This window comes from Lipophrys pholis, assembly GCF_963383615.2.
Source record: "Lipophrys pholis genome assembly, chromosome: 18".
Lineage (NCBI taxonomy): Eukaryota > Metazoa > Chordata > Actinopteri > Blenniiformes > Blenniidae > Lipophrys > Lipophrys pholis.
Window position 1 is genome coordinate 8,963,637 of NC_137646.1, and position 13,442 is coordinate 8,977,078.

Sequence of the window (13,442 nt, forward strand, 5' to 3'; positions counted from 1 at the left end):
TCACTTTCTGCTTGATGATGGTTTCGCGGGTAGCAAAATTAAAATCCGTGGGCGTGGACATCCGAGCAGCGCAGCATTGATGTAATTACGTCCAGCTCCGACTACAGTGTGGGATGAGGATTAAAAAGTTAGAGCAGCGCATTTTGTTCCCCACAAATTGCACTTTATTTCACCGGTGCGGCCCAGACAGTTGGCTCCCGTGGGCCCTGCTTTAGAACCTCCTTTAGCCTAGGAAACACTGATGTTTCCTTTACCAAAGGAGACCAGCTCATGCTGCACCACAATTCCTTGCAGTGACAACATTTAAAGGGAACCGCTCATCCGAGCGTTCAGGGAAACAGGATGACTCAACGCAGGTCATGTTAAGTTACCAATGCAATAATATGCTGTGGCAGTCGAGCACGCCACCACCAGGTTCCCCCATAGAGTCACGGAGTCAGACATTCCCATAACCATAGTTCTTTTATTAAAGTAAATGAAAAACCAAACTCAAAACTCTCACATACAGACTCTGCAGTCCTGCATGTGTCTCTTCCACCTGTCACGCTCGTGTGTCTGGCGGCTCGTCCTTTATGGGCAGAGAGGTGAGGCAGCACATCTGATTCCTATCACCTCTCCACTTCATATGCCTTGAGCAACTTTAAATAATCTGAAGCCCATATCCCAACTATGAATATTATTAAACACGGTAAAGTAAAGTTTTTGTGCAGCCTATTCTCAGTTTGCATTGGTTATTTATTCACCTGGCAGCAGTTTCACTTTTGTTACTTGTAGCCTGGCAGCCTCTTTTCCTTTGATTTCAATTCAAACCTTGTGATAATTGAGATTATATCAGCGGTTAGAGGCACATGGGAAAGTGGTAGAAATGCGCTTTTTGTAGTCCATTTTCGGAAATTATTAGTTTTCTTCAGTACGGCAGACATCACTAACCTGCGCCGCCAGCAGATTATTATTATGTCACCTAGTGAAAGTGCAGTCCGACTGGTACAACAACGGGATTGCCTTTCCTAACTCCTTTAGGAAGCTGGCCTTATGCCTTATCTAAACATACTCTTCCCATATTAAAGTTTGACGTCTAAAAAAACACAAATGTATATATACATACAGTATATAAAGTGGATTTTAAGTATTATTAAGTTAATAACTACAATTTAGCTGAAAAAGTACAGTCTGAAGAGTGTTGTTATTTGGGGTCTGCATTTATACAGTCGCTCCGTCGGGCTGTGGCCGATGGTTGTTATCTTTATGTGGTTGTGATCAGGACCGGTCTCTGATGCTATGTGTCACATTTGACCACGTTCAGCCGATTCAAACTTCACTTTCATGGCGAAGCATCAAACTCCGTGGCGAGGTCACGGCCACACCCTAAAACTTTTGCGAGAGATTTTGATAACTTTTGCTCTAAAATCCCTTTTTTATCAAAAGAGCCAAAGTTAAAGAAGATTTCAGTTTCCCCCTGGGATGAGTTCGCTCTGAAGAATTTATCAATTTGGGCAGAAATCCACCAAAATCATTTTCCATTTTCTCCCAATATCTCACTTCTTGTTGAGACTTTTGGTATTGCTGTAATCAATTTTTTGTTTGTTTTAGCCTGTTACATATGTGTGCCGATTTTCGTAGCTCTCTGTGAAACGGGATTCTGGGGCTACCTTTTTCCAATATTGCAGGAGGCACCATTGAGCCAATTAGCAAGTCATGTGTATAACTCCCCGAAATTATCAATGTTTTCGCCGGGCCTGACGAGTGTGCAAAGTTTCACAAAACGTTATGTATGTTAAGGCCCTCAGAAATGCAAACATTTTGGCTGATAACAACAACAACAACAACAACAATAATAATAATAATAATCCCTACAGTTTCAATAGGGTCCGATGCACTGTCAGTGCTCGGACCCTATTGAACAATAAACAACCAAATATAACAATCAAGAAAGCAAGCCTCTGGGAAAGAACTAATAGTGATAGAAAAAAAAGGATCATGAACAGTATTTGCTTTATTTGGTGTGGCCACAGATTGAGGGCCATTGTCCTTCAGTGACTTTTGATGAAGCGACCATTTCTGCCATCTCTTTATAAATGAATCTTCCCTTAATCCCAACATAAAACTCAGTCTTTCCAATGTTTTTATTTCTTCAATCAGACCAAGCCATTGTTCCTGCGTAGATTAATCCGATTTAAACCACTTTTTGCTTAACCAGGTATTGGTCTTCCTTCAATGTAACTGTGAGAACATGGCCAAAGTACAAAACATTGCATGACAATGGGATGTCATAACCAATTACAACAAGCAAGACAGAATGTACATCAAAATTATTTCAGTTTTTCACAACCGTGTAGTGCGCGTCTTTACAACCACATTGTCTCCAGCAGGGCTGGTGCACTGAAAAGGCTTTACTGCAGATCTTAGCTGTAATGAAAAAACTCAGAGCAGCAGGTGAGCTCAGAGCAGCAGGTGAGCTGCTAAACCCAACTACTGGACGGAAAGAACCGCACGGAAAGAACCGGATTCCTAAACCGAAAAGGTGATTGCCTTCCAGTTTCTCTCTGTTTGTGCTCTGTTTTAGCTCCTATTAGCACCTGTTTAGCCATGGCTTCCCCCTCCTCTCCTCCTATTTTTTCCTGCTCCAAATGTCAGATGTTTAGCTACACCTCGACCTCAGTTACTGACACAGGGACCTGTGAAAAGTGTAGCTTTATTGTAGCACTTGAGGCGAGGCTGAGTCAGCTTGAGGAGCGTCTCCTCTCTGTCGAGCTTAGGGCTAGCCCTGTAGCTAGTAAACAGCCGCCAGGTTTAGCTGGAGCGGAGCGTTCTAGCTTAGCAGCGCAGGTAGCTGCTAACTTTAACCCCCCCTCAGTGGCCCCCGAGCAGCCGGAACAGGGCGGTTGGGTGACTGCCAGGGGTAAACGTAGCAGGAAGAAGTCTACCGGACACCCCCGCTACACCCCGCAGGCCTCCGTCAGTGTCTCCAATATGTTTGCCCCACTCAGCAGCACGCTGGTTGAGAAGGACACGCTGGTTATTGGCTCCTCAATAGTGAGACACGTTAACCTAGGACAACCAGCGGCCACAGTTAGCTGCCTGCCTGGGGCCAGAGCAGGCGACATTGAGTCCCAGCTAAAGCTAATGACCAAGAGTAAACGGAGATTTAAACGGATTGTAATCCACTGTGGTGGAAACGACGTTCGCCTGAAGAAGTCTGAGGTCCTCAAAGCTAACGTAGAGTCAGTGTGCACATACGCGCGGACCATTTCAGACGAAGTAGTTTTCTCTGGCCCCCTCCCAAACCTCATCAGTGACGAGATGTTTAGCCGCACGTCATCTTTTAACCGCTGGCTGTCAGGGTGGTGTCCCAGTAACTCGGTAGGCTTCCTTAATAATTGGAAGTCCTTCTGGGGCAAGCCTGGTCTCATCAGGAGGGACGGCATCCATCCCACGTTGGATGGAGCGTACCTCTTATCTAGAAACATAGCTAAAAGCTTAGCTCCTCCATCCTGACGCACCAGATTGGGGACCAGGCAACAGAGTCACAGTCCTACACGCCTCTCTGAGTTTCCCTCTCGGCAGTCACCAACCATAGCTAACTTAGTTATACATCCCATAGAGACTGTGTCTATCCCTCGGACCACCACAAGTATAAAACTATCTAAACCTAGGAAAACAACTTCTAATGACTACAAAAACTTAATCCGTATCAAGTGTGAAACTAGACAAAATCAAGACAAAAAAATTAAATGTGGTTTCCTAAACATTAGATCTTTATCATCCAAAGCTCTTCTAGTCAATGATCTGATAACCGAACACATCATTGATCTCTTTGGATTAACAGAAACCTGGCTACGTAAAGATGAGTATGTTAGTCTAAATGAAGCCTCCCCTCCAAGTCATACTAACACTCAAATAGCTCGTGAAAGTGGTCGAGGAGGGGGCGTGGCAGCCATCTATAACTCTCAGTTACTAATTAATATTAACCCAAAACCCAACTTTAGTTCTTTTGAGAGTCTGAGCATGACCATGCGACACCCGTCAAATAAAATAGTAAATTCTGTAGAATTTGTAATCATTTATCGTCCTCCTGGACCTTATTCAACTTTTCTAACTGAATTCTCTGAATTGTTGTCAGATCTAGCCATTGAAGGAGACTTCAATGTTCATGTTGACGTAGAAAATGATAGTTTCAGTGCCAGCTTTAGATCTACACTTGACTCTCTAGGTTTCTCTCAGGTAGTAGACGGGCCTACCCATAAACATCTACATACCCTAGACCTTATTCTAACTTATGGTTTGAATATAGAGCATCTGACCATCTCTCCTCACAATGATTTCCTGTCAGATCACTTCTTAATAACATTTGACTTTGTTCTAAATAGTTATAAACCTCCGGCTAAAGCCGTGTTAAACAGGTCTCTCTCTGATAACATAGTAACTAAATTCAAGGAAAGAATTCCCTCTGCTATAGAATCAGTAGTGAATCTTCCTGACCCGTATACTGTTGCTAGCTCAGACATTGAATACCTAACAAACAGTCTGACAGATATGCTAAAAACAACGCTAGACGACATAGCTCCTCAAAAAATGAAAATGAAAAAACAGGAAAAGTCATCCCCATGGTTTAACTCATCAACCCGCGAGCTTAAACAACGCTCCCGTAGATTAGAAAGAACTTGGCGTTCAACAAAAACAGACATAGATTATATAGCCTGGAAGGATAGCTTCAAAACTTATAAGAAAGCTCTGAGTAGAAGTAGAACTAATTACTACTCATCCTTAATAGAGGAAAACAAAAACAACCCCCGGTTTCTTTTCAGTACTGTAGCCAAACTGACCAAGAACCAAAATAGCGTTGAGCCCACCATTCCTATCAATATATGTAGTGAGGACTTCATGAAGTTCTTTCAAAATAAAATTACAACACTTAGGGATAACATCCATCAAACCCTACCGTCCGTTAGCCCCATAACAGAGGAACTGGTTAATCCTAACAGTCATCTGGAATGCTTTCAGCAAATACAACTAGTCGAACTAAATTCCCTTATTTCTTCTGCTAAACCAACTACTTGCCTGTTCGACCCAATTCCTACTAGAATTCTGAAAGAGGCACTGCCACTAATTAATAATTCTATACTCGCAATTATTAACCAGTCTCTAACAATAGGCTATGTGCCACAATCCTTTAAACTAGCAGTTATTAAACCACTCATTAAGAAGCCAAACTTAGACACAAGCCTTCTCTCAAACTACAGGCCCATCTCCAACCTTCCTTTCCTGTCAAAGGTTTTGGAGAAAGTAGTCGCTAAACAACTCAATAATTATCTGCAGGAGAATAATCTGTTAGAGGACTTTCAGTCCGGCTTCAGAATGAACCACAGTACAGAGACTGCACTGCTAAAAGTTACTAATGACCTTCTAATGGCCTCAGATAGAGGTCTTCTATCTGTTCTAGTTCTTCTGGACCTTAGTGCCGCATTTGATACTGTCGATCATAATATACTTTTAAGGAGATTAGAAGATGCCGTCGGCATTAAAAACTTAGCCTTAAACTGGTTTAAATCATATTTATCTGACCGGTTTCAATTTGTTCATGTAAATAACAAATCTTCAATGCATGAACGAGTCCTGTGTGGAGTACCACAAGGCTCCGTCCTCGGACCGATATTGTTTAATCTCTATATGTTACCACTCGGAAATATTATTAGGAAACACAACATTAACTTTCATTGTTATGCAGATGATACTCAGCTATACTTATCAATTAAAACCAATCAGGCCGACCAACTTGTTAAACTAGAGTCCTGCCTCAGGGACGTTAAGTCCTGGATGTCTATCAACTTCTTAATGCTCAACACATCCAAGACTGAGGTTCTAATCCTAGGTCCTAAAAAGCTCAGGGATTACTTTTCAGACAGTCTGATTAGGTTAGATAATATTACCTTAACCTCTAACAGTGATATTAGGAACCTGGGTGTTATTTTTGATCAGGATCTGTCCTTTATTTCCCATGTTAAACATGTCTCCAGGACAGCCTTCTTCCATCTAAGGAATATTGCAAAAATTAGAAACTTCTTGTCCTTCAAAGATGCAGAAAAAATTATTCATGCCTTTGTGACTTCAAGATTAGATTATTGTAACTCCCTAATGTCAGGATGCCCAAACTCCTCTGTTAGGACCTTACAGCTAGTGCAGAACGCTGCTGCACGTTTACTAACCAGAACTGGAAGAAGAGAGCACATCTCCCCAGTCTTAGCATCCTTACACTGGCTTCCAATTAAATCTAGAATAGAATTCAAGATCCTTCTGATCACATATAAAACTCTTCATCAGAAGGCTCCGTCCTATATCGAGAAACTTCTAGAAGTTTATCACCCTCCACGAGCCCTTCGCTCTGAGCATGCAGGACTGTTGGTAATCCCTAAAGTCCATAAAAGTAAAACAGGAGGCAGGAGTTTCAGCCATATGGCTCCTTTACTCTGGAATCAACTACCAGCCTCGGTCCGAAAGGCCGACACCATTAGTTTATTTAAGAGTAGACTAAAAACCTTTCTCTTTGATAAAGCTTATCCTTAGGAATAAAATAGGAATAAAATAGGACCACTAAGTTGAGCTGCTATAGGCCTAGACTGCTGAGGGGATTTTCTCTCTCCCGTTAAAGGGAGGAACTCTACATTTGGAGGTTCTGTTTCTTGTCTTTCTTTCTTTCTCTCTGTGTAACAACATTACTGTAGCCACCAGATACTGCCGCCGTCTTTTTTTCTCCCTGACAGGAGGAGAGCAGGATCCAGGGGATCAGACCCAAGACTCACAGAGTGGAGTTACGACGGTCCTACTACCCGACCCCACCACAGCACCGGGACCCCACCGCAACGGCACGGCCCTTAAACTCCAGACTGAGATTGGTTCATCATCAGACCAACGCTCATCATAGACTTTTCTTAGTATTTGTACTTATCTGGCCTGTCTGCCACTCTCTCTCTCCCTCTTCTTTCCTCTCTCTCCCTGTCCTATCCCATGTACTTCTCCCCCCAACCGGTCAAGGCGGATGGCCGTCCTTCCAGAGTCTAGGGTCCGCCCCACGGTTTCTTCCTGAAGAGGGAGTTCTTATGAACTTCTCTCCATGCGAGGGAGTTTTTCCTGGCCACTGTTGCTTGTTACACCTGCTTGCTTTGGAAGGGTTTAGTTGGGTCCTGTTGTACTCTATCATTGTAAGAGCGCTTTGAGATGTTTGTTGATGTGATTTAGCGCTTTACAAATAAAATTGAATTGAATTGAATTGAATTGCTGCTGAGAAGTGGTGGAAGTATGTTGAGATTCACACATTTGATACCAGTCTTCAGTTGAGATGTTTGCAATCAATTCGTTTTCACATTTTAGTTTCAGGTACATTGATGAATTACCTCCACATTCTCTAATGTTTTCATATAGCATAGAAATTACCTTGAGACATTTACTGTTTGACCTATATGCATGTGTCATAATTTCAATCACTATCATTATTTCTTGTGAGTCCTTCATTTTCATTTCCTTATTGTAGTAATCTCTAAGCTGAAGGTACCTAAACAAATCCCGACTGTGGGAAAACTTTTCCTTTAGTGTTTGAAGAGACTGCAGTTCATTGTTCTCTGTGACTGTACACACCGCCCTAATACTTTTAACTGCCCAGTTCTTGAATATGTCATTATCTCCCTGTTTAAATTTAGTATCAAAGGCTATCCATCAAAGTACACTCTGGTATCTCATGCTTAACAAATTTAAACCACAATTGTAATGTGCCTTGAGTTATCGAGTCTGTCCTGTCTTTGATTAATGAAGGAATTTCTTAATTGTTGTTACACCAGGGAAACAAGGGAAGGAACTGAGCAGCATAAAAATTATATTTCAAATTTGGGAGGGCTAGTCCTCCTTTATATTTGGCCAATCGTACTGTCGAGTATTTTACTCTTGGCCTCTTTCCATTCCAGATAGATCTTGAAATAAGTTTAATCCAATATTAAAACTGGCCTTGGGGGACTTCTGCTGGCAATGCTTGGAATAGGTACCGTCAGGAAGGTTTGACTCGTCAGCCCATGACTCAGCAAAATCAGCATTATAGGATCAACAGGGAATGGGGCATAGACCAGGGAGAGGGGACAGGGGTCAGGAGAGGCCAAGGTACGGAAGAGGCCAGAGGATGAGACCAGTGTACTGGACAGATGGACACAGTACATGGGTGGAACATAGGGGCAGAGCAAGAGCAGTGAGGGGAAGAGGGACCAAGTACCGAGAAGATGGCCTGGAATGACTTTGAAGATGGCGGACAGAGAGGAGCTTCTGATGTTTACTGCAGCAAAAATGCACCAATGATGTTGTTTTAAGATAATATAACTAATGATATGATGAATGCAGTAAATGACTGTACCAATGGTATTGTAAAAGGCAAACTACTGCAGATGAAAAGTAACCAACCAGAGGGGGTCAAGTATGCATATTCAAAGGTATAAAAAGTAACTGCAAATAGCAATTTTTTGGTAATCGGGGAGCTTCATCATTGAGATGCCAACGGCCCAGGAGGTTCACATTTTTTGTCCAACTGAGTTGTTGAGAAAACAAGTTTAGAGTAGAACTGAAGTATTTCTGACAGCTTTAGAATTAGTTAAAATAGAGGATCCAAGCGAGGAGTTTGCATCATTACCCCGGCGGAATCTATACAGTGAACCTCTTTTATTGGATTAACAGCCATTCCTCGATGCACTGAATCCCTCTGTCGGACCCTGGCTGGGGTCCCCGCTGTTGGGTGAGCCTAAGCATCTGATCAACGCTTCTACCCCTTCTCTGGTTACAGATTCTCAGTATTTGGTTTGATGAATTTTAAGTTGTATTATCAATTTACATTATTTGAATATAACCCTTTTGCAAGCTGTTTGCTATTGCTAAATCTAGAATAAATATATGTATTTCGGTACATCAAAGAGGCCTACGTTATTGGACATTCACAGTTCTTTCCCCTGATTTTAAACATGAATGATTAAGTGTGGCATTCAGTGATACTGACACATCGTATCTAGTCTTTTACAGATTATTTCAATTTAGTTGCTGCAAATTAATTTGAAATGATGCCCTTGGGTCCCGTGCCTGGACTCTATAACCTAACTCCGACAGTAGCAAGTGCACGTCGGCATAGAGGGGCGTGGTCACCAACAGAGGTGGTTATCATTGTACAGTTCAGGCCTTAGGCTGCTGTTCTGAACTGGCAATGTCGACTGACGCATGGGCACGACCTCTGGATGCTAGACCGTGAGAGTCGGAGCGAAGCACCCTGGCCACCCAGCCTCAACAGTTACTCAGCTGTTTCTCCTGTCTATTAAACCGCAGCGGGAGCTGGGTAACCTTACCCTTAAAGTGCCTATGACACCATATCACATGTTAATTTATTCATTTTTCCCTTAAAAAATAACAGTCAAAGGTGTATTTACCTTCGCTAGGCGCATGCTTGAATATCAACATTTTTATTTTTATTGATTTTTGCACCGTTGAAAAAAGATTTTCCTCACGAATATCGGCAGTTGGATAAGAAAGCGGAAGTGACGTCCCAGGAGGAGGAGGACTTGACTCTGAAATACTGCGTTATTATTATCGTTGTGGTGGATTTTGTCGGTTCAATTTGTGTTGCTGTTACTACCTATTTACTATATGCCGGGGCGTTGTGTGGCAGGCTTTTGCTCGAACACTCGAGCAGACGGAGTAAGCCTTTTCAAATTCCCGAAAGACGCCGTCCGTCACGATCAATGGATGAGGCAAGTTTAACAGACATGACACATTTCGAGGACAGTTGCTTCGACAGCGTGCTTCCGTTAAAGGAGAGTTTGGGACTGAAGTTGCTCCTACCATCAGCTGTCCCAACTATTTTTCCTCAACCCAGACCTGGATCTGAGCGTGAAACCACAAGCACATGGATCTGAGTGTGAAACCACAAGCACCAGGATCTGAGCGTGAAACCACAATCACCAGGATCTGAGCATGAAACCACATGCACATGGATCTGAGCGTGAAACCACAATCACCAGGATCTGAGTGTGAAACCACAAGCACCAGGATCTGAGCGTGAAACCACAATCACCAGGATCTGAGTGTGAAACCACAAGCACTGGCACAGATGGCGACACGGAAACAAAACCCACAAGGAGAAGTTCGGCCGTGGAAAAAACGTGCCAAGGTTGCAGTAAGTAAATACAAACGTTATTTATTTCTAGAGTAATAAAATGTTTTTTATGCTAAAATTCAATAAGCGTGTGTGCTTATGTGTGTTTTTTGTGATTATTAATGTTTGGCATCTTCGGTGGTACTTTACAATAACATACTAGTCGTGGCTCCTGCTCCTCATATTCATAATCGTGATCACTCTAGTATTAGTATATGTATTTGTCAGACTCAACGATTTCTTTTGATTTTGATCCTGCTAGTGAAGTGTTTTAATGTTAATAAAACATTTTTTATTTAAAAAAATCTATTTCAGATGCTCAATGAACTCCTTGGTCAACAAGCGGAGGTGGTTCCACATCCTCTGACACAGAGCCAGTGGACAGCGCTAATTCTGTAAGTGTTTGAAAAAGTATTACATACATGCATGTAGTGACAATTTAGATCCATCCATCCATTGTCCTCCTCTTATCCGGGGCCGGGTCATGGAGGCAGCAGTCTAAGCAAGGATTCCCAGACTTCCCTCGCCCCAGACACTTCCTCCAGCTCTTCTGGTGGGACCCCAAGACGTTCCCAGGCCAGCCGAGAGAGAATAGTCTCTCCAGCGTGTCCTAGGTCTGCCCCGAGGCCTCCTACCAGAGGGACATGCCCAGAACACCTCCCGAGGGAGGCGTCCGGGGGGCTTCTGAAACAGATGCCCGAGCCTCAGCTGGCTCCTCTGGATGTGGAGGAGCAGTGGCTCTACTCCGAGCTCCTCCCTGGTGATTGAGCTCCTCACCCTATCTCTAAGGGTGCACCCAGCCACCCTGCTGAGGAAACTCATTTCAGCCGCTTGTTTCCGGGATCCGGTAAATCGAGAGCCTCGCCTTTTGGCTTTGCTCCCTCTTCACCATGAGGGACCGATACAGAGACCGCATAACTGCAGACGCTGCACCGATACGCCTGTCGATCTCACGCTCCATCTTCCCCCCACACGTGAACAAGACCCCAAGATACCTGAACTCCTCCCCTTGGGACAAGTGATATACATTATTAATAACTGCTCATCACAATACAAAATCAATAATGGTTGTTATCATGTTAACTCAAAACAGCTTGAAGATACGCAGGCAGATGCTGCAACTCAGGTTCAAATCAAGCCGCCATCCAGGACCGTTGGGACTCTAGATCGGCAGAGAGGTCCCTGCAAAGGTACATTGTTCCAAATGGATGTGTTTTGAGTTGGTTCCCTTTTAAAGTTCAAAAGTCAAGGCACAGAAGTATTAATGATTACGTCATGTTTTTCCACAGATGATCGTCTTTGCCGTCTCATGCCGTCGACACCCCGGGGGGTTGGATGGCACGAGACGGGGTTTTAATATTTCCCCACTTTGGGACCCGTGTTAAAAACAAACCTTTTTCATGCTTCTGAAACCCTGCCTCGTCTGGATGATAGGCCAGAAACAGCTTGTTTAGTTTAACCGTCTTGCTGGTGTGGACGGCCCCTTATGTTGTACAGAAAATCATCTCTTGAAGATCAGTCATGTGTCTGAATCATCTATTGTGATGCTCCTCATCATTTCTTTCAGGACTGTACCTAGTGTGAACTGTCTTTTGGGCTGGTCATGTTAGAATCTTGTAACAGGATCCAATTTTGGGGTAAAATTTCTCTTGAATCAAGGTTTTGGTACAGGTCTTCATTTTTGGACCTAAAGCAAAATTGTTGCTAAACTGAGATCTCAGTTAAGTGGTGCTGTGGTGAATTATGATCGCTCACAAATATATGTTCAAAATACTAGTATCTATTTTTCATGAACAGCAAATATGTACAACATGAAACATAATCTGTGATCCTACCCATTTATCCTCAACTAACTTAAATGTAACAAAAGTGACAAAATATTCCAGGAGTATCTGATACACTTTTAATATCATTGGAACCTAAATCCCACGTGATGAACTGAGAAAACTCTCGTCCTGATGGCAGTCACCTCACATGATGGGAGTGGCAGCCAAGGTACTGGTAGCACCAGTGGATAAAGTGTCTGTAGGCAGTGTACCGCTTCCAGCTGAAATGACATCAATCACCTATTTCTATGCCACATTTAAAAACCAAGGTTGACCAAAGTACTTCATATTTATAAATAGCAGGGTAAAAACAAAGCTACAATGACGTGCTCTTCTACTTTATATTATTTGCCTTGAACTAAAATGTGATTGTGACTAACCTCTTGCAGATTTTAAATGATAAAATTCATAACAAAGCAAATTTACTTTTTGGGTTACTTGTATTTGAAATTTACACATCGACCTATATATGGGATACTTCCTCATTTCGTACATCATGTCTGTAATGTTGACGGTACATGTTGTACGCTGTCGCTAAGACCTCAGTGTTGAGATGCACAGGTTCAAACCCACAGTTATGGGGGTTTTATTGTGGCAAAACGATTTGTCTAACATACGGAGAGTTGTCTGTCTGTACCTCAGTCAGTCTGTCTGTCTGTACCTCAGTCTGTCTGTGTGCACCTCATTCTGCCTGTCTGTACCTCAGTCTGTCTGTCTGTCTGTGCCTCAGTCTGTCTGTCTGTACCTCAGTCTGTCTGTGTGTGCCTCAGTCTGTCTGTCTGTACCTCAGTCTGTCTGTCTGTGCCTCAGTCTGTCTGTCTGTACCTCAGTCTGTCTGTGTGTACCTCAGTCTGTCTGTCTGTACCTCAGTCTGTCTGTGTGTGCCTCAGTCTGTCTGTCTGTACCTCAGTCTGTCTGTCTGTGCCTCAGTCTGTCTGTCTGTGCCTCAGTCTGTCTGTCTGTACCTCAGTCTGTCTGTGTGTACCTCAATCTGCCTGTCTGTACCTCAGTCTGTCTGTCTGTACCTCAGTCTTTCTGTGTGTACCTCAGTCTGTCTGTCTGTACCTCAGTCTGTCTGTGTGTGCCTCAGTCTGTCTGTCTGTACCTCAGTCTGTCTGTCTGTGCCTCAGTCTGTCTGTCTGTACCTCAGTCTGTCTGTGTGTACCTCAATCTGCCTGTCTGTACCTCAGTCTGTCTGTCTGTACCTCAGTCTTTCTGTGTGTACCTCAATCTGCCTGTCTAAAGTCAGAGTTGTCAATGTGTAAAAGAATTTGTCAACATGAACCTGAATCTGAAAAGTTTACACATTCGAACACAAGTGCTGAAAATACAGACAACTCACCAGTTACGAGTCGCTCAGTTTCACAATTGGTTGTTTTTACACGTGACTTTTGCTCCACTTCTGCCTTCTGAAGGATTAGAAGCTGTGAATCCTGAGTTTTACTACC